The 22939-nt window shown below is 40.7% G+C and overlaps 1 long non-coding RNA gene across 1 annotated transcript in view; it reads left to right on the top strand.

Moving 5' to 3' along the window:
* The window catches only part of LOC149319457 (uncharacterized), a 193801-nt gene extending 176952 nt beyond the window's left edge, over window positions 1-16849 (top strand). The window contains exons 3-4 of the long non-coding RNA XR_016279863.1: window positions 10987-11073; window positions 16739-16849. This is a non-coding gene — a long non-coding RNA (uncharacterized LOC149319457). The remainder of the gene's footprint in view (window positions 1-10986; window positions 11074-16738) is intronic.
* The last annotated feature ends 6090 nt before the right edge of the window (window positions 16850-22939 follow it).

Consider the following 22939-nt stretch of genomic DNA (forward strand, 5'->3'; position numbering starts at 1 on the left):
TCAATTGCTCAGGCATGTCTCTATTATCTAACTAAAGCATACTGAGGAAGTAGACTGAAGTCTATGAAAGCTCGTGCTGCAAATATCTTTCTTTCAGTTAGTCTCAAAGGTGCGACAAGATCTCTCTACATACTGATTCCACAGACTAACATGGCTATATCTTTGAATACTCAACTAGTGGAAGAAAAGAAGAAGGAAGTATAAATAATTAATTTTCAGTTCACAACAGCTTCTTTCACTAATACCATGGAAGCAATTGCTAATGACCAGAAGTGACCAGTTGTTTACAAGTGTGAACAACTGGCCACTCAACATAGGGAGCAGCCCTTTCAGTGGGGATGGGCAACTGTGAGGGGATGGGGGGCTGCAGTGGTCCACCAGAAGACCTTGGAAGGACACCCCTGCCCCACACTCTTGTCCTGGTAATTTTCCCCAATTCATTTATTCTGTTTAAAATATTCCCTAGGTTATTTTAAAGGGGCAGTTCTGCCAAGTTTTTGCCCCCTAAGCATATTATAGCCAAAAGAAGCTTTTTGTAACCAGGAAATTAGCTCCCCGTGATTGTACAACTGCAAAAATGGCCCTGTGGCCCACACATACCCTATGGGCTAGACTCCCCCCCCCCCTCCCGCTCTATCAAATGAAATGTAAAGCAAATGAAATGTACAGCTATATGGACATCTTTCTTCTTATGGATATTTGAAAAGTATTCTGGGTGGGTTTGGTTTTCATATCAAGGTTTTTCATATCTTTAACCCATAAATACTTCATAATTCCTTACAGAGTATTAACCCTTTGAGTGACACTGTTCAGAACAGGGATGGGAAGTGTGCAGCCCTAGCCAGCACAGTCAGGAATCCTGGGAGCTGCAGTCCAGTATCATCTGGAAGACTGCATGATTCCTATCCCTAATTTAGGGGTATTAGTATTTGAAATACTTGTGATTTCCATATTACTCAGTGTTAATCCAATGTTCAGTACCTCATGTTAAATCCTGCATGATTTCAATGTCAGTATATCCTGTTAAAAGTAACTAGGACTAGGGGAAAGCTCTGTCCAAGATCTTGGAGACTTGATATTTAAGGCAGTGCTCTCTGTGGATTGATGATCTGACTTAAGAAACAGCAGTTGCAAATGGGACAAGCTGAAGCAGATCAGGAGTATATGGGGAAGCCTCTAACTTTATTTATTGTTATGTACCTTGAAGTTGTCTCCAGTTTATGGCAACCCTAAGACAAACATATCAAGAAGTTTTCTGGAATTGAGAGAGTGTGATTCACCCAAGGTTACCCAGTGGATTTCCATTGCCAAGTGAGGAATCAAACCCTGATCTCCAGAGTTATAGTCCAATGCTCAAACCACTATGCCATTCTGGCTCTTTATACCTGAGCCATAATTCCAACATAAACCAAGAATCCCAGGAGAAAACATTACTTCCCCATTGTCCTTATCCCATCCACTTCTTCACTTCTGCTGCTTTCTTTTGTAATCAAACAAAAGCTTATACCATGATTGGTATAATTTCTAGAGTCCCTCTGTATAAAGCACCTTCCTCTCCTTATGTATCCGGTGTTTTAGTATCTTCTGCACTGATCCACACTAATAGCATATGTGGCAGGAGCTATAAGGATTACCCTGAAGACAATTGGAAACGCAGGTGTACTGTTACTGAAATTCATTCCAGGATCAAAAAATGTTATCATATGGATGGGATGATGTTTCTGGAAACCCAAACTCAGAGCTCCTTTGGATGTGTGCAATTACTTACACATTCCTATGAATTTGGTTGACATGTCAAAGAGAAGATGAAAAATTAGAGAGTAAGCTATTTTTGACATGTTCAGTCGATTATTTGTTTCACTATCCCTGTGGAATTTGGTTTAGCACCACTGTGCAAGTTTTCAAATTGTGTATCAGCAGCAGTTTATACAGAATCGGACAGAATCGGAAAGCATGATGCCTCTATTCTAGATTAATTAGTCTATCTAAATATATGAACAGCTGTTTGATACAAATGCATGCCCTTGACAAAATATTTGCAGTTATCACTTTCTAGTAAGCTCTTTCCTTCAGCTCCATTCTTTTATTTAACTCTATTTAATTAACATCAGCCAGAATAGTCTGCCTTTCAGGCAAACTGTTATGTTATCTCGTCCGCTCCTTTCTTGCCTTTCAAAATACTCTATGAAAGCTCTAAATTGTCTTGTCTTTTTGGATTAGCTGTTATGTTTCAGCATATTGAGACCATTTCAGCTGCATGTGGAGAGAGGGAAAAGTATAGACCAACATACCTTTTAACAATGATTTACATTATATTTATGTCATTTATTTCCATAAGCCATTAATTAATAATATTTAGGAAACATAATATTTAGAAAACCTAGGTCACCATCCTGTTAGTGATTTGTTATTGTTGTTAACTACCTTTGGGTCAATTTTGACTCATGAGTACCTGTCAATAAGATATCTCCAGCCACCACCATCCCACCCCACATTTTCCACTGCTCTGCATAGGTCTTGTAGATTTGGATCTGTGTCCTCCCTAATTGGATCTAGCCATCTGGCAAGTGGTCTTTCTCTCTTTCTACTGCCTTCTACCTTTTCTAGCATTATTGTCTTTTCCAGTGAGTCATTCTTTCTCATGGCATGGCCAAAGTACAACAACCTCAGTTTGGTCATCTTGGATTCTAGGGAAGGTTCAGGCCTGATTTGTGCAAGGATCCATTTGTTTGTCTTTTCAGCTGTCCACAGTATTCTCAGCACTCTTCTCCAGCATCACAGCTAAAAAGAGTTGAGGTTGTGTTTTTTTTATCCACTTTCTTCACTGTCCAGCTCTCACATCTATACGTGATGATGGGGAATACAATGGATTGGATGATTCTACCTTTTGTGCTCAGTTGTATCTCTTGACTCTTTAGAATCTTATCTAGTTCTTTCATCATTGCCCTTCCCATTCCTAGTCTTCTGATTTCTTGACTGCAGTCTCCTTTCTAATAATGTTTGCTCCAAGATATGGGAAATATTTAACTATTTTGATTTCCTCGTTATCTAGGTTGACTTTATGTAAATCCTCTATGGTTGTTATTTTTATTTTCTTTATATTCAGTAGCAAATCTGCCTTTGCACTTGCTTCCTTGACCTTACTTAGTAATTATTCCAAGTTCATAATGTCTTCCACTAGTAGTATGGTGTCATCGCCATATCTTAGATTGCTGATGTTCGTTCCTCCTGTCTTTACTTCTCCTCCTTCTTATTTATGGGTGTGTAAGTGCAGCTTACACACATTTTGGACAGGGTGCAGGGGGAAATGATCTTGCCCTTACACTCCATCCATCTAAAACCAACAACAACAACAACAACAACTATCCATTGTCACACTTCTGGAGAGGCTCATGCTTACTAGTGGGGAAGAGAGGGGAGGGAGGTGAAGACCATTCAGACCATGAGGATCTTGCTGCTCTGGGCTCCCAGGGGAAAGAAAATGTGGTTATACTCATCTGAGAGTTCACCCTCATTCCCCTGCCAAGCTGAGACCAGCTGTTTCTCTGGAGTTTGAAATACCTCCCTCCCCTTCTCACTGTGAAGTGATAGCAAAAGCCGCAGACCCTCCCAGGACTTGACAATTGCCACATAGAAAGAAAGCTTGGAACTGCAGATGCAGACCTATGTAAAAATGTAGGATTGTGGCCACTGATTATTGTGTGTCTATTGGCCAATAGAAATAAATGATATAAATAGACATAAATTATTACGTGTCATATAGTCAAGAAGTTACTCCCACAAATGTAAAGTGTTATACACTAGGGTGCATAAATGAATCAAAAACTGCACCTTTAGAGGTAAATCAATATTAATATTATGATAAAACTTGTATCCTGCCACCTTCTGAATATATTTACATGTTTCCCTTGGCTCCTTTGCATTAAGCTACTGCTATGTTTGTCCCTGGTTTATTACAAGATTTCTTGGCAATAGGTTTAGAGGGAACTGCCAGAGCAGGACTTCTTTGCTATTTCAGTGAGCTGTCTAAAACCAAAGGGCCATTCACATTACCTTTTACATCGGTTTTGAAATCGATTCTTGCATGTGACATTCATATTGGGCCCGATTCTGTCACAATCCATGTCAAGGCTTGCACAAGGAAATGCCCCTTACCCCGGGGTATCCAGATTTGGGCTAAAATCCGTCTTTTCTCAAAAGACCCAGTTCCGCGAAATATGAACTTGCCCTCGATCATGTTCAGGGCAAATTAGGGAGGGATTAGGGTCAGGGGGTGGGCAGAGGTCAGAGCATTCCCTCCCATCATCAGAAGGCAGGGGGAGGAGGAGGAGGAAAGAGCCGAAAAAAGGGGAATCGCTGAATGCAAAGGGTGAGAGGAGAAAGGGGGAAATCAGGGGTGACTTTTGGGCTGCAGAAGTCTGTCAGAGAGAGGTGGGGGGTGGAGAAAGTGATGAAGGAGGAGAAGAGGAGGAAGAGGAGGAGGAGGAGAAAGGGGCCGTGGGAGGAAGGGAGCCATGGAGGGGATTCTAAAACGGAGCAGGAGGAGGAGGAGGATGAAGGAGCTGGGGGAAAGGATCAGTGGGCATCCCCGAGGAAGGAAGAGGGTCTGAAGGAAGGAGGAGGAGGAGGAGGATTTCCAGGGGGAATTGGGTTGCAGGGCTATGCTGGAGCATGTAGGGAAATCAGGCTGCTTGTTCTACTTTCATCTTGCTCCTGGATTATTGTCAGAGGGAGGTGGGTGGTGGGTGGAGAAAGTTCAAAGGGAGGTGAGGGTCGAAAGGAAGGAGGATTGCCCAGGGAAGTAGGGCTGTGGGTCCAAGCTGGGGCATGTAGGGAAATCAGCCTCTTTTGACAATTTATGCGCATTATTTTTTTGGGTGCTTGCTTGTTCTACTTTCCTGTCGCTCCTGGATTATTATTATTATTATTATTAGTGTTATATGAGGATGCTACAGGAATGCCTGCGCTGCATTTCCATTCCCTCCCATCATCAGAAGGGAGGGGGGAGGAGGAGGAGGAGGAGGAGGAAAGAGCCGAAAAAAGGGGAATCGCTGGATGCAAAGGGTGACCGGAGAAAGGGGGAGATCAGGGGTGACCTTTGGGCTGCAGAAGGCTGTCGGAGAGAGGTGGGGGGTGGAGAAAGTGATGAAGGAGGAGGAGGAAGAGGAGAAGGAGAAAGGGGCTGTGGGAGGAAGGGAGCCATGGAGGGGATCCTAAAACGGAGCAGGAGGAGGAGAAGGAGGATGAAGGAGCTGGGGGAAAGGGTCAGTGGGCATCCCTGAGGAAGGAGAGGGTCTGAAGGAAGGAGGAGGAGGAGGAGGATTTCCAGGGGGAACTGTGTTGTGGGGCTGCACTGGGGCAAGTAGGGAAATCAGACTGCTTCTTCTACTTTCATTGTCAGAGGGAGGTGGGGGGTAGTGGAGAAAGCTGAAAGGGAGGTGAGGGTCGGAAAGAAGGAGGATTGCCCAGGGAAGTAGGGCTGTGGGTCCAAGCTGGGGCATGTAGGGAAATCAGCCTCTTTTGACAACTTATGCACATTATTTTTTGGGTGCTTGCTTGTTCTACTTTCCTCTTGCTCCTGGATTATTATTATTATTCTTATTATTTGTGTTATATGAGGATGCTACAGGAATGCCTGTGCTGCATTTCCATTTTATTCCCAATTGATTCATGGGTCTACTTTAGTTGGAACTGAACAGGTCACACTCTCTCAGCCTCAGTGGAAGGCAATGGCAAAGCTCCTCTAGCAGGAGGAAAAGGGTCAGTTCAGGTCAGGTCAAAGGTCGGGCATAAATGGAGCTCACATCAGGCATCCCCCCTTTTCATATTTTTTAAAAATTATTTTTGACCAAATATGCGCATGATTTTTTTCCTTGAGGCAGATAGAGCAAGGCTAGCAGCTTGTGCAAGGGGTTTCTCTGCTCGCTTCAAGCAAAGGGGAATGTTACAAATGTTGCAAAGGGCTAGACTTTTACAATCGGAATGTTACTTTTTTGCTCTTATCAATTAGATAATGATACATGCTTTTGCTACTGAATCAGAGGCAGCCCTGAATTGCTTTTAAATGCAAAAAAAAAAAAAAAAGAGGAATGCATGGCAATTGCATCCTTTACTGGCATTTCTGAGGTGAGGAATTTATTATTATTATTATTATCATCATTATTATTTCATGTGTAAGAGGCATTCTGGGGGGCAAGGAGTGGGGGATGCATTAGCTTGCATGGGATTGAAAATGGGGACAGGGGCAGATCTGACCCAAATGCCCACATATACACGCAACACACAAAAAAGAGGTTTAAAAAAAATTGACACTTGGGACCTCCAATGCCCCTGCAAAAACGTCACCATGACGATCGCTTGATTGACAGCAGGCACCTTCACAGCAGGCACAGAATGCATTCGATTTAAAATGCTCCTCTTTTTGTAGTGGGCACTTGCTAACAGAGAGATTCGGGGGAGGGGCATCCAAATCAGCCCAGTTCCTTCCAGGTTTTTGATGCCAGTCTGAATGGGGCCCAAGTTAAGGAAATGCATTCTCAGTGTAGGAATGGGAGGCATGTGTACCAAGACACTACTTTCTGGACAGCAACACAGGTAGAGCCAGCATGGGATATTGGTTGAGGGTTGGACTAGGATGTAAGAAATGCAGGTTCATGACCTGAAGCTCCCTCTTGACTTGATTTGTCTCCCAGGGTAGCTCTGAGACTGAAGTGAGGAAGCGGAGAATAATGTACGCCACCTTGGGTTCATCACAGTAAAGGCAAAATATGAATCAATGAATCGATCTGCTGAGTCAGTCCACCTTGTAGTGAGGCTGCTACCACACTGCACAATTAACACTTATTGACACTGTTTTAACTTTAATGGCTCCATCCTAGGAAATCCTGGGACTTGTAGTTTGATGCGGCACCAGAGCTCTCTCACAGAGAAGGCCACCAAAGAAAGAAAGCAATGGACCAATTCCATTGCTGTTTACCTGTCCATTGTTGTTTGTTTTTATTTATTGTTTTAACTGTTATTGGTCTTTTTAAACATGTTTTAATTGTAAAGTGTTTAATTCTATTTTAAGGGAGGGAGGGTTGGGGGATATCATTTGTAGAAATTTTAATGTAAGCCGCCCCGATTGCCTGAGTGCAGATGGGGCGGGATATAAATAAATTGTATTATTTATTTATTTATTTATTTATTTAAATAGCTCACAAAACTAAAATCCCAGAATTCCATAGTGTTGAGCCATAGCAGTTCAAGTGGTGCCAAACTGTATTAATTCTGCAATGTAGATGCAGACCTAGTCAGTTCATCTTATGTCATTGCATTCTATTATGTAGGCTGCATTCATACTGCAGAAATAATCTGGTTTGATACCATTTTAACTGCCATGGCTCAGTGCTGTGGAATTCTGGGATTTGTAATTCTATGAGATATTTCGTCTTCCCTGTCAGAGAGCTCTGGTGCCACAGCAAACTTCAAATCCCAGAATTCCATAGCATTGAGCCCAACTGGATTATTTCTGCAGTGCAAATGCACCCATAGTCTCTAAAGTTCTCCACGGCAAAGTTTGTTTCCCTAAATCTTTCAGGAAACCCCAGAAAGGGATTGAATCTAGAGCTTTTTGTTTACAAAGCATGTGTGGTGTCACCTTAGGCAGCTACTACTCTATAAAGATGGGCAGCTGCCAGCTAGGATTGGGGAAAGAAGGGATATTATAGGAGATTTCATATCTTCCGTTGAAATTGCTTATACTTGCATATGGAAATTGGCTCACATCAGGTACTTTTATCAGGATAACTGCAGCTTTCCTCTATAATGATATGGTGACAGATGGGGGAAGCTACTTTAAAAAGAAAAAAAGTCCACCCAGAAACCCAAGTGTGCTTTCTTTGCTGGTGTTTTAGTAGATGTAATCACTTCTGTTTGACGCACTAAAGTTGCATTGTAATGTTTGTTTTCCTTTTGGTCTGCTTACTCAATCTGTTTCTGTTAATGATGCAGTCAGAGGATCTCCCATCCAATTTTAGCATGGCTGCTGTCAGGAAAGCAAGCTAATGGACTAACTCAGAAACAGACCATGAAACTGCATTTCTATCTACCAAAGGCAATTTATGAAAGGCGAACACACCTATAGTTAATAAATAAGTCAGAAAACATCATTTTCTAGTAATAATGATGAAACACTGGAATGTCTCCTATGAATGACTGTTGGGGCAACCAGTAAAGATTAAAGAATCAAGTGTTGGTTGTTAAATTTATTTATTTGTGAATTATACTTCTCTGGCATATTTATTTAAATTCATGAAAAAAACAAAAGTCACAAGATTTTGGATTTTGCATATCTCCTGCAGAAGTGAAGGTCTTTTTAAAGTTAATGTTATTTTATCAGCAGAGAAGGCCAGATGAGAAAACAAAGTCAGTGGCATGAGAATGGAGTTGACCATAAAATACAATTTGCAGAGCTGGGGACATGTAGTCCTCTAGATGTTGTTGAACTGTTACTCTCATTACCCCTACTCAGCAGGGGATAATAGGAATATCTGGAGGATACATTTTACCCATTGTACAGATTGACATCCACTTTAAGACCATCAAATTGGCTCCATACATTTTGTACCAGGCACAAGTGCCATAAACAGACTGGTGCTGCATAAATGGTCATAGAGCAAGTACATGATCAGAGTTGCTCTTAGTTTATTTTAAAGTAACTGGGGACATAATTAGCCTGTGCAGATTGAGTATGGTGTAGTGGTTGGAGCATCGAACTACAACTCTCGAGACCAGGGTTTGAATCTCTGCTCAGCCATGGAAACCCATTGAGTGACCAGGGACAAGTCACACTGTCATGGCCTCAAAGGAAGGCAAAGGTAACCACCCTCTGAGCAAATCTTGCCAAGAAAACCCCATGATAGGCAATCTTAGGGTGCTATAAGTCAGAAGCTACTTGAAAGTACCCAAAAACTAGCTGCCTAGAGGAAAGACAATGGAACAGCACAGGAGATCTGTATTTTCACAGTATGAAGAAAGGTCCATCTCAAGATCTTTCCCTGCCTAACACAACAAATAAGATGTACCACTTGCCATTCTGTGTCGAGAAACTATCCAGACTTGCAACTCAATCGTATTTCAGTACAAGTGACAGATCCTCTATCATGCCTGAAGGCATAAATAGCTCTAGGGTTTCCAGGTAAAATAAAGGACAGGGTTTCCATAGCTTTAATGATTGTGTAGATAATGGAACTTCTGTAAATGTGGCTTTCATGACAAACAACAACAACTGAAATTCCATCTTCTGCTCAACTATTAAATGTATAGGATCCCTGCCCCTTTATTTCACTTGGCAATTCTACTCCAACAGACACCATCATATGATATGTCAAGCAGCTAGCTTTCCTTCCCTGGTGATAGGGAGAACCCCATAGACGGAGATGTCCAAGCATCATAAGAGCTTGGTTAGGGAACAGTAAGAGTCACTTGTGATGTTTGCACTCTAATGTGTATTTTATCCCCCCCCCCCAAAAAAAAAATGTATTCGAGGTACTCAGGAAATAGTTAAGCTTTCTCCTTGAAGAAGGTCTACATTTCTTCCTCATAATTTAACTAAGTTTGAGCAGCAAGGTGTGATTGATTGATATTACATATTCCTAGCCCTTTTATGATATGCAGTTATATCACAATGGCGGGATACAAACCGCCGCTTTGCGGCGGTCTGCCGCCGCCGCCGGTTAGTCTGCGGGAGAGCCGGAGCCTCCACACGGCGCGGCTCCCGTGCAGACTGAAAAAGAAGCTCCAAAATGGAGCTTCTTCTTGAGTCGCGTTTGCGATGTAGCGAGGTGCCAGGGGCGCACTCGCTACGTCACAACGCCCGCGACGCATACAGACACTCAGCGTCCGATACGTCAAGATGGCGGCGCCCATGTAGAAGGGGCGCCGCCATCTTGTACGTATTGAATACGTACTAGGGTTAGGGGGGTGCGGAAGCACCGCCCCTTCCTAACCCTAGTACGTATCCTATACGTACTAAATGGCGGTATGTATCCCGCCAATGAATCCACTTTAACTACCATGGTTCCATCCTATGGAATCCAGGGATTTGCAGTTTAAGGAAGGGCATTTAGAATTCTTAGCCAGAGAGCTCCAGTGCCTCACCAAACTATAAACCCTAAGATTCTATAGGAGTTAAAGTAGAATCATAGTGTGAACAGTCCCTTGCTTTGTTAGTGTGGCAAGTCCCCTGGTACAAATTAGATCTTGGGGTTTCTTCATGAGGCTCCAGCCAATGAGGATGATATTTTACAGTTTATGAATCTGGCCTTTGAGTAACTCAATGGTTGTACAATTGACAGCTAATAAAACTGACATAATCTGGGCTTTCACAATGCATTAATATTATAGTTTGCTGTAATATGTTCTATGCTTAGAACAGTGAAGCTATTCCATATTTCTACGAGTACCTATATATTTCATCCATTCTTTATGTGTTTGCTGTGAAAGAAGCACCAGGGCACAAGCAATTATTTCTGTCTGAAAAAATGAGTGGATGCCCAGACTTTGCAATAGGGAAATAGGAGTCAAACTAGGTGCTATTCTTAACACATTTTTAGAAGAGGTATTCCCTCATGTTTGTCATAGCACATGATTTTCATCATCACCCTATATGACATGCTCTGTTCTCTGATTGGTCATGGGAAGTAAATATGGGTTTAATTTGTAAGTCTGATTGCTTAGGCATGCCTATATGCAGAGAACCTGTTGTTAGAGGGGAAAGAGTTCTATCCTTCATTTCCCTTAACATCTAGTTAGACTCTGAGTCAGAGTCTAGAATTCTGTAAGATCTTGAAAGTAATGAGTTAGAAGCTGAAGGTGGAATGATAAGAAGGCAGAGGTGGAAGAATAAAAAGTCATGGACAGCTTTCTCTCCTAGAGCATCTTCTTAAATTTATGGGTACATTATCAGTGAACATTTTGTAACAGTATCTTCTTCTAATAACCTAGGCACTTCTTCAAAATTGTGTAAACATTATGACATCGGGGATGAAGAAAATGTGATGCCAACACATCTGACTGTTTCTGAAACTGAAGGTAAATGGAATGATGATTTTATCTATCTAAATTCAATAATTTCCATCTCAAAAGCCTTTTTGGTAGCGTGTAAGGATATTTATATGATACACTATCACCTCTGCAATCTGTTATTAATGCCAGGAAAACCCACCTTCTCCTGGTGAGGTATGTGAAAAAATTAAAGGGGGATATGAGTGCCTATGATGGATGCATTTTCTATACCTCCAACCACACACATATGGACACGAGTTGGAAAATTCATCTCTCTTCAGAAATTTGATTTCCCCCTTTAGTAATGAGCCTCTGAAAGTGAAACTGGAAATGCTCTTGATCAGAATTGATTCCTTTAAAAAAAAACTGAAATACTCACATGACATGTCCAAAGACTCAAGGTTCAAAAGCCATTAAAACAGTACAAAATATCAACTGGTATGTAGAAGGATTACTAAAATCCACCAAATACAAAATAGTCAACAAACTACCCTGAAGACTTATCTGTATCGTTAAAATTTCCAGGGTTCTTTGTTCTGAACACATTGTTTAAATTTGCCATAAAAGGCAACATTAAGTTTGTGTCATCTATAAATACTAAATGGCTTAAATCTAATTGCTAGTCCCAAGTAGAGTGGACCCACTGGGTCAATGGGAACCTGGCAAACCAACATTATGAATGGTCCATTTATTTAATAGATCTACTCCATTTGGAACCAGTAATTGGATTTAGGCCTCTATGTTCTAGAATGGTCATCTGTGGACGAAACAGCAATAGACCATAGGGATTTTGACAGCAATGAGGAAGTTCTAATTTGCATTCCTGGAAGCATATTTGATGACATTTTCTTGTTCTTAACCAATACACTTTTAATTGTGGACATAACTGCTTTATTGCAGAGGAAAGACAACAAACTGGTTTTTGAACTAATAGTAGGTAGTGTGAGAGTGCAAGACACTTAGTGGTGGTTCAAGATAAGCTGGCGATCCACTTCATGAAATATAAAAATATTTACTGCATTGAATACAATCCCAATCCTCATTAACACACATTTATAATTGTCACTCACCCTAAGGATACCCTGTTGCCACAAATGAGTGCAGGAACAACTGAGTAATAACCTGCCTATTGAAGCATGATCCTTTTCACAAGTTATGAGAGCCCTTGTTCCATTTTTATGTGTTAATTGCATGCTGAATGAGACTAAAAGGTGTGAATTCTCCACATTCATCATTCACGGGTATTAACTTTATAGCTTGTGCTCTGCTTTCAGCATCTCAGTTGCCTTTAAAAAGCATTTGTCTGGTGAAAGCTCCTCTGTGCCAAAAACCTGTACACAGTCCATTCTTTGGATCAGCAAAAGCATCTAAAAAGTGGCCACTCTTTCTTCACCACATAGACTTTATCTGTATGGTTAAAGAGATTTCTTTTATTGTTATACTTCAATATTCTCAAAGGATCCCCTATAGATGAATAAATGTTTTCATTTTTGCATATTCCATGCACATACACTGGTGTGTTTGGAAGCCAGTTCAACATCTTGTTCATCTATACATTTATTTTATTAAATATAAGTCCCATGCTACTCCCACCCCCAGAATAATCTAAGGTTACTGAAAACATCACTGATTCTGTTAACCTCTGGAGCTCACCTCTCCATAGCTATAATGCCCTGTTATAGTCATCATCTCAGAGCCTAAGTGACCACCTTAAACTTATTGGATAAAATGAGATAACATAATGCATGCCACTTTGATTTCTTTGAAGGAAGAAACAGATGAGTGTACAAGAAACTTCCACAAAAAACTAAGCAGTATGAATCAGTAGCATACCCTTCTTTCAGACATCTCAGTTCACAAGGAGCCATTAAATAATGGCTTTAAATCATCTACCAAAGTTCAAGACTATTTTCTCTGCTGAAATAAGGTTCAATTCCAGCTATGTAACCACCATAATCTCTGCAAAAGGTTTATCCAACTTGGAGTGCATAGCCCCACTTGAATGTGTACCAAGGTTACAAAATGGAAGGTAGTCATAGACTTTTTGTCTGTCCAAACAATGCTCTATAGTCAGCAGCAGAGAAAGCCAGACACATTGTATTGTTTGGAGACGCATATTGTTTGGAGAAGGAAGGGCATCTGATAACAGTGTGATGTCTGACCTCTTTTTCCTTTTCCTGATAATAAAAGTTGAAAATAAAATGGAGAACACCTAAACACTGCAAATAGTGCTGCAAGTACAGGCTCCACCATTTTCACCAAGCCTGAGATTTCAAGAGTATGCAGTATCTTCCAGAATACTTCCAAGTGCACAGCACTGCATTTACTTTCAAGATTTATTTATTGAGTGTTACATTTTCTAACACAGAAAGCTATCTCTGTTCTTGCTATTATGTGCCTTTAAGTCAACTCTGGCTTATGGTGACCCTATCACAGTTTTTCTTGGCAAGAGTTATTTAGAGGAGGATTGCCACTGCCCACCTCTAAGCCTTAGAGAGTGTCATTTGCCCAAAGTCACCCAGAGGGTTTCCATGAATGAGTGGAGATTCAAACCCTGAGTCCAAACTACTGCACCATTCTAGTTCTCATTATTACTTCTCATTACTATTTTGATGTGCAGATGTTCTCCATCATTTTTGTGCTGCTGCAAGGTTCCAATCTCCCATCTTTGTGTATTTTTTAATAAAGGTTTCTGTGTATTTCTGAAAACCATAAATTTTCTTAAGGATACTAACTGCTAGAGTTTGTTTGTTAGTAGCTTCATTTTAGCTACTCTGCTGTTGGTACAGTTATTGACATGGGAGCAGACCATGCTTTGAGTGTAAATAAGACACTCATGAGATGGCTGGCTCATCCCAAAAACTGACATTTTAGACATACATTTTACATCGGACCCATCACTTCTGTATAGCTATATCCTTGTCATATATATCTAGTTCCCAAATGTTACTATTTCAGAACAGAATTTGATTTTAGTATCTGGTGTTACTTCCTTCAAGGTCTTAGACAGTTGATATTTTCTCTCTTCCTTCATATCCCTTTTCAAATTCCCTTCTACTGCATTATTTACCATTTTGTTTCCATCATCTACCGTATGCTTCATATTGTCAGCTTCCTTCTCTCCGACCATCCCATCTCACTGCACTGCCATCTCTGCATGTTCTTAATTAGGTTTGTAAGGTCTCTAGGAACAGGAGATGTCATTATGTGTTTTGTAAAACATTGTGTGCTGTTAAGCAATACAATGAATTAATAACAGGAATCTTTTTCCCCTTCGAAAAAAAATCTAGGCCAATTGCCATTTAGAGATTTTCAGTTAATTAATAATCTTACTATTACATAATTAATTGAATCAATTAAATTTTAATATCCAAAACTGAATACCTTTCTTTAAAAAAATAAGTGATGAAAGGGAGCACATTTCAACACATTAAAATGTAATAAAAAAAGATTCCACAAACTGTTAGAAAGAATGGTCATCTTTAGTACGACATAAGAATCTGCTTGCTGAATGTAATTTCCATAGCATTCTGTGTCCAGAAGTGGACAGCAGAGAATCTTGAGTTCCGAGGCAAAGCATAATAAAGCCAAGCCAAATAACATGTAAAATGCGTGGAAATATTTCATGTTTCTGTCTCTCTCTCGTGCTTTCTCTCTCTCTAACTAAAGTAATTAAATAGATAACATTGTTGGGTCCATCCAGAATGCCAGCTATGGTACACAAGGAAGGAAGGTTCAATTTTCAAAGATTCAGAATTGCATTGGCATCAACAGAATGCCAATGCATCAACAGACTGTCACTGTTCAGTCTGAAAATGGGGGGATTCTGCAGGGATGATTCATTGCAATGGAGAGGATATGGCCAATGAGGACCATGTCACTATCTATCTTCACACGATTAAAAATGTGTGAAAAGGAAGAGCTAAATGTGATTTGTACCTCAAGGCATCCTACCCTTAGCAATGCTATCCATCGTTAATAGCCCAAGAAGAAGATCAATTTCTAATTTGCTGAACTCTTTTCAAACCATTGGTTTTAACTGTGTCTATCTTCCAGTCCTCCAATAAGGAGGCTTATTTTAGTGGGAAACCTTATTTGGGTGGGAAAACTTCATTTATTTTCATTAAGAGATTAACAATTTGAATCTGAGTTAAGTATTTTGGATCAAAATTTGAGTTTAAAATGTTGTTGATGTTTTCCCCCAAGGATCTGCTGCTTTTTAATTGATCATTTTTATTCTAAAATATCTTAATTGACAATTGTTTGGCATCACATAACCAAAACAACATCAACAACATTTCAGTTCTCATTGGCCTTTGGTGAAGGGCTCCAGTTTGCTTGCTTTTTTCTCTGTGCTGAAATTTGGGACCAGAAGAGTATTATTGGTGAAGTAGAAGGTCATGATTTACATTGTGTTGCATTTACTTGCACCTACACTACAGAGTTATATCAGTATCTTACCATTTCCCCTGCCATGGCTCCATCCAATGGAAACTTGGAATTTGTAGTTTGACAAAGTATTAGAATACACTTCTACAGCTCTTTAGTGCCTGTCTGGAGAGATGTCAACATGCCTCACCAAACTGCTGATCCCAGGATTCTATCAGATATAACTGTGTAAATCTGATACATGAATATATATGTTTAAGCAAAACATTGTTCACATCAGTCATTTGTTGTTCTTGGAAAGAAAAAGAGCCATTCTGATTTTATTCTAAAATGGAAAATATGTCATATAAAGGTGCTGTCACAGCAGGGTACATGATCTTAGAAGAAAGAAGGAGCAACATTCAAGCAAGGAAGTGATGGCTAGAGAAAAGAACATATAGCTGTTCTAGTTTAGTGCTACATGTCAGGTTATCTACACATTGAACTTTATCGCACCACGTTCTCCAGGCAGGGATGAAAACGGAATGGAAGGGGCCAGGAATGAGTGGGGGACGCATTTTACCACACACAGAAGTCCCTCACTTGTTCTGTTCCGTTCCCCATCCGTTCCAGAGAGGGCAATTTTTGGGAACTGTTCAGAACAGTTCTCAAAAATCGCCCCCTCTGGGGATGGATTGGGAGCGGAAGAGAGGGGAACGGAACGAGTGAGGGACTTCCTTTTGTACGGTAAAATGCATCCCCCCCCCACTCGTTCCATTCCCTGCCAGGCTCCTTTTGTCCTGTTCTCATCCCTGCTGGAGCCCTGGGTGATAAAGTTCATTCTCTCACTCCTGTTTTACTGTTTACATTTCCAGATCTTCATGGGTTTCAAACTTTTGCTAGACCATTTTGGATGTTGGGCCAACCATCAATGTACCAAAAGGGATAATTAGTCAGGAGTCATACCACAAAGAGGGACCCTCTTCATGGGTCACAGATGCAGTTTGACTGGGATGCCTGTCACTTCTCCCAAATCTTTCTTAACCACATTCTAAGATGAAAAGTAATTTCTTTCCTCAAATTGGTTCCCCCTTAGACCTCATGCCACCTTATAATACTAGTTCATCAAGCTTGAGAGAACCTACCTTTTCTTCCCTTATACAACTGTTCAGGGGCTGATTATAACTCCCTTTTTTCAACAACTCCATTAACTGCCAGTCCATTTCCAAGCACAGTTCAAAGTGCTGGTTCTGACCTATAAAGCCCTACACAGCTTGGGTCCAAATGATCTGAAAAGCCCTGTCTTGATATGTTTCTATTCTAGTTTTCATCTCACCAGAGGAGGCTTACTTTCAAGCCAATGCTGTGATAGGGATGTTTGGCATGGACTTCTCCTTCTAAGTGGCTGCTCTGGAATGCCTTTCCTATGGAGGCTAGACAGGTGACCCCTTGCTATCCTTTGTGTAGACACATGGAGACTTTTTCTTTGCTTGTTTGCTTGCTTGCTTGTTTCAGTAAACTTTTGAGAACTGATGGTTCATTATTATATTTTAACCTTTGTAGGATATGTGCATTTAATTTTATCTGTTTTAACGTTTGTAAACTGCCTTGAGTCCCAGAGCTGTGGAAAAGACAGAATGAGGATGAAGATGACAACCAGCTTGGAAGCTGCATCCATAGGATATCTCTTCACACATAAAACCTTTTACAAGATGCAACTATATGCCAAGAATGAAGATCAAATTATAAGCTTTCTGCAAAAGAAGCCTATATAAAGATACAGAAGAAAGCCTATGAGGATCAGAAGAAAAGTGGTTCAGGTTTGATTTATTTGTGAAGTCAAAGACCAGCATCCATAGTTTTCTGTGGGTTTTCCAGGCTATGTGGCTGTGTTCTGGAAGAATTTATTCCTGACATTTCACCTGCATCTGTGACTGGCATCTTCAGAGGATGTTGGCATGGAAGTGTGTGGGGTATATATGTACTTCTATGATCCATGGCTGGGAGGAAGTGATTTACATGCTAATCTGTGTGTTTGTCTATTGTTGAATGGCCAGGCCTCAGGGTTGGAGGATAAGTGAGGTGGGTGTGTGTCTATTTAATTAGCAATCCATCCAGGGTCACAGGGTTTCCCTGCAGACTAAGGACTCTAGTGAAGAGAGCTGCTGCCAATCAGAATAGACAATATTGGACTACAGAAACCACTTGTCTGACCTTGATTAATATGGTTTCTTGTGCAGTCTCAAAGCTTTTATTGTCCTGAACATCCTTGAAAAACAATCAGTACCCTAAATCCAGCATAGTTTTAATGGAAGAAACCAGTGCACTGGCAGGACTTAAGTAGCACATTTGTTCTTATGGGCCCTAAGCATGAACCTAAGCATCTGCACTGCCTTCAGTGGTTGCACAATTGGTTGCACAACCAGATGCACAGCTGGAAACTCCACTGGGTCCCCCTCTTTGCATGTAATCCAGAACTAGATGACATGAAGCACAGTATCATTGTGTCTAGCTAAATGACAGTATTATATTTTGATCATTGATTGCTTTAATTCCTAAAAGCAGAGGTAATTACCCTAGAACAGGGAAAGACATCATGTGGTCATCCAAATGTTGCTGAACTGCAACTCCCAGTTCATTAATTTAGCTTATAAGTGGTACGTATTGAAAGAAATTCTAAATGGATCCTAAGATAGCCATTTTTCTTGGTACTTTACTGAAAGGGAGGAAAGACATACCCTTGACTTCTGTGGCTGTCTCTTTCTGCATCTTGCTCATCCATAGCCAAGCTTATGCATGTTAATAAGAAATTTATGGAAATATATTAGCATATTGATACAGTGGATAATGAGAATTAACTATGAATTAATTATGAAAATTGATACACTAAGGGTGTCTAATGTTGAGGAGCAGATTCTAATAATTCAAAAATGGATTGGGTATTAGACCTTTGTGGACTGGCTGGGAATTGTCTAATTAACAAACTTATTTTTTGTGTAAAGAGTAAAAATGATGGCATTCACATCAGTAGGCATTCTGTGAATGGCTTTAATGGGCATTGGATTTGACATTCAGTATGTTGCGTCTTAATTTGCTCAAACAAAGCTATGTTAGGATACTTTGTAATAATAGTTTTATTTATTTACAACAGTGGCTTCCACAGGGACGTAGCCAGGATTTTGGGAAGGGGGGGGGGGGGGTCCAGACTAAGTGCCACCATTTTGAGATGCTAAGAGCCCCCCCAAGACACAAAATGTAGGAAAAATGTAGGACATGATGCACGACAAAATGTAGGACAAATTGTAGGATGTTCAAAAATGGAGAACACACCAACTAAAAGCCAAAAACATTAATAAAAAACAATATAAATTCATGTTTCTCAGTCATGCTCAAAATGGAGAACATTTTGACATTCTTCCTGGATAGGAGGTTGGGATATAGCTTTGTGTGTTAGACTAGGAGGAACTTCCTGAGAGTAAGGGCTGTTCAACAGTGGAACACACTCCTTCCTCAGAGTGCAGCGGAGTCTCCTTCTTTGGAGGTCTTTAAGCAGAGGCTGGATGGCCATCTCTCAATGGGGATGTTTTGATTGAGAGTTCCTGCATGGCAGAATAAAGGGATTGGACTGGGTGACCCTTGCAGTCTCTTCCAACTCTAGGATTCTATGACTCTGGAGACCAGGATTCAATGAAAATCTGATTCTCTCCAACAGAGAAGGCTAAATAGCTTACATGGGGTACGTGTCGATGACGTGGCTTATGCATCATGTCCAAATTGTGCGGCGCATAAGGGACATCACAGCGCTTGTCACACTCTCTCAGCCTTAAGGGAAGGTGAAGGCAAATCCCCAAAAACCATTGGGCAAGTCACATTCTCTCAGCCTCAGAGGATGGCAAAGTCAAACCCTCTCTGAACAAACCTCCCAAGAAAACCTCTTGAAGGCACACACTCGCACACACCCAAGTCACCAAAAGCAGACTCTCTGAACAAACCAAGAAAACCCACTAGGCAAGGAAGTCACACACTCTCAGCCTCAAGGAAAGGCTGACAAAGGCAAACTCTCTGAACAAACCAAGTAGACCCACTAGGCAAGGAAGTCACACACTCTCAGCCTCAAGGAAAGGCTGGCAAAGCAGGATGTTTTGAAATTCCTCCTGAGCAGAAATGTAGGACGTGTCCTGGATAAAGGATGATGTCTGGTCACCCTGATAAAATGGAGGATGTTTTGACATTGCTCCTGGGCTGAAATGTGTGCCGTATCCTGGATAAAGGAGGATGTGCATTATCCTACCAAAAATGGAAGACATTTTTACATTCATCCAGGCCAGAAGGTTGAAACATAGGACACATCCTATAAAAGGAGGACATCTGCTCATCTTACAAAAAATGAGGACTTTTGAAATTCCTTCTAGGCAGAAGTCTGAAATGTAGGATGTGTCCTATAGCCATGAGCCAGAAAAGAGCCAAGCCTTGATATCTGGACCCCTGAACATATTCTAACTCCCAGAATTCCATAGCAATGAGCCAGAAAGGAGTCAAGCCTTGATATCTGGACCCCAGAACATACTCTAACTCCCAGAATTCCATAGCAATGAGCCAGAAAGGAGCCAAGCCTTGATATCTGGACCCCAGAACATACTCCAACTCCCACAATTCCATAGCAATGAGCCAGAATAGAGCCAAGCCTCAATATCTGGACCTCAGAACATACTCCCAGAATTTCATAGCCATGAGCCACAAAAGAGTTAAGTCGCTGCCAAACCTGGTTATTTCTTGAGTGTGGATGCAGCTTGATGCAGCCTCTTGTCCCTCCCTCCCTCTCCTCCAGGGCTTTTTGGCTCCTCCCCCTCAGGTCCCACAAAAAGTTTAGGGGCGGCACTTGCGCTCCTCCTGGCTTTGTGAGGGCCGGGAGGAGAGAAAGGGGTGCTTGTTGGAGTGCGCATGTGCACGCGCACAGCCCCCAAAAAACGCCAGGGAGAGCGCCACTTCTGCTCCTCCTGAAGCCTAGAGGAGAGCAAGACTGGCGCTCTCCGTCCCCAGCGTTTCTTCAGGGCTGTGCGCGTGCACGCGCACGCTCCAACAAGGGCCCTTTTCTCTCCTGGAGGGGGGGGGTCTGGACCCCTGAACCCCCCCCCCTTAACTACGTCCCTGGCTTCCAGAGGCTTATTGTTGGAAGAACCCTTGGGAAGGACTGACAGATGGTTCTACTCCATGTCCATAGGAAGAATTATGGAACAGGCTTGCTGCTATCTCTGTTTTCCCTCACCTGTCTTCTCTCACTTTGTCTGCATGAGCTCTGTTTTTTCCTATCTTCCCCATTTTGTGATCCCTCCCCGCATTTTGCACAAAATAGTACAGAGCAGTGTTTTGTACTGCATCCAAAAAGAAATGTATGCATAGGCAAAACACGTTTACATGCATGTAGGCAACGAACAGGATTCCAGCCAATGCCTCAGAAATGATAAAATGAAGTATAATATAAATGTTTGGGCACAAATTATACTGATAATACATTAACACTACCATTTCACAACATCTAAGTTGTTATTCAACCAATAATGTATCATAATTAGGCAAATACAAGAACATTTTAATTTTGCCAAAATATGGGTTTTTCAGTGGTGGGTCCATGTTTGTTCACGGTTAGGTTTGTTGTGGTGGTTCCTTAACAATAGAATGATTCCCTCAATAACCTTCTTTCAATTCCCCCTCCACATGTGTGCACACACACACACATGCGCACACACAGAGAGCCTGATAATTGAGCCCTTCATGAGTAGATATGCACATGTAGTGGGTGAACTGCATAACAAATGTGGGCAGCAGTGGACAGTGGAACTAGCCAACAGGAATTTGTAATCTCCTTGCTTGCTGACAAAATGCATGTATTAGCAGCTTAGACTGCAAACCATCTGGAGGTTGTTAATGTTTTGATAATAACATGACAAAGGCAGAACAGGTAACATAACATAACAACATCTGGGATTTTTATATTCTCCATTTTTAAATTAGAGTATTCTCCCTTAAAGCATGATCAATCAGTCATTCAGCCTGGAACAAAGACTACTGTTTATGGTGCATCTCTTTCAATGTGAACTGGGGTTCATAGGCATGTGGCCTAGCTTATCATAATTTCTATAACAGTTCAATGGTGTTGTTTTCCACCTGTGAAAAGTCTCTTGGTATTTATAGTCTGGTTAAAGAGATTTCTGAGGTCCCAACAGAACTACAGTATGTTCATCTGAGAAGATGGAATAGATGGTAAACCAGTTATATCTGTAACACACAATTATATTTGTAACACCCGTTTTAAGGATTGTGCAAGAACGTTTAACCATAATCACAACATCTCTGCATTTATTATTAATGCAACTGTCAAGAGTACTTTAGATGCCCCATACAGGACATTCTTCATATGACTATCCTGAGACATTCCCCTCAAAATAAATAACCTATATATTATAGAAGCCAAAGGAGTCTGACAATCCAACAGATGTAACTGCATAAACAAGGTATTGCTTAGACGTAAATTCTACACAGTCAGTGAGAATACTAAATAAATGTGGCTGAAGTCAGGTTAGACATGTATGTGAAAGAAAGAGAGGAATAAGGTAGAAAAAAAATAATCTGAAACAATAAGAAAGCATTGTGAATTAATGAACCAGATACGTAGCATTCTCACTGGAATAGTATGCAGACATACATTACACAAGTACATAAGCATTCACATTTCACTAAAACGTTCTTAAACAAAATATTGAGCTTAACAACAAAAACTTCCAAAACATTGGGTTGGCTCCAAGGTTCTCCAAGAGGAAAGCCGTTATCAGAGGAAGAGAATCTTTGCCAAGGGTGTTAAATTTGCTGCAGAAATGTCAAAGCTTAGTGTTATGTAGACAGTAATCATTCATAGACAAATGTTTCCATGAGCCAAGTGAAATATAGCCTTGTGCATAAAACAACTGGTATTTTCTACAGCAACCTGCTATTATATAAAGAAATTGGGAAGAACCAATTGTTTGCATAAAGCAATGGCAGAGAAACAAAGAATTTTGTAACTTTGGGTTTAGTACTAATCAACAAGGAAAAACAGAAAGAGGAGAAAAAGAAAACCTACTTAAGCCTGTGGTCACAAAATGCATTTATTTCTGATTATTTTACATCATCATTCTATAAAGATAGTTAAGGTGGTTTCCAAACCCAAAATGCTATGAAATAATCATAAGACAACAACAAAAATAATGATACAACAATGTTTTAAAATGATTCATGGTAAATTTATATATATTAAAAAAACAGCAACAGTCAATTCTTTCAGAATTATATTCCAAGAAAGAAATATCAATTCCTGTTTTTATTCCAGGGATAAAATGGTCTTCAGTATCTATGAAATAGCAAGTCAAAAGCAAGAAAACCTCTCATGGAGCTGTTTGAAAATCTAGTTGCCACAACCAGAAAATGATCCTTTGGAAAGAATTAAGGAAAATCATAAAAAGAATGGTACTTAGTAATTGTGCTACAACAC

The sequence above is a fragment of the Sceloporus occidentalis genome, unplaced genomic scaffold (genome assembly GCF_023333645.1).
Source record: "Sceloporus occidentalis isolate IW3139 unplaced genomic scaffold, rSceOcc1.0.p SCAF_2, whole genome shotgun sequence".
NCBI classification, from domain to species: domain Eukaryota; kingdom Metazoa; phylum Chordata; class Lepidosauria; order Squamata; family Phrynosomatidae; genus Sceloporus; species Sceloporus occidentalis.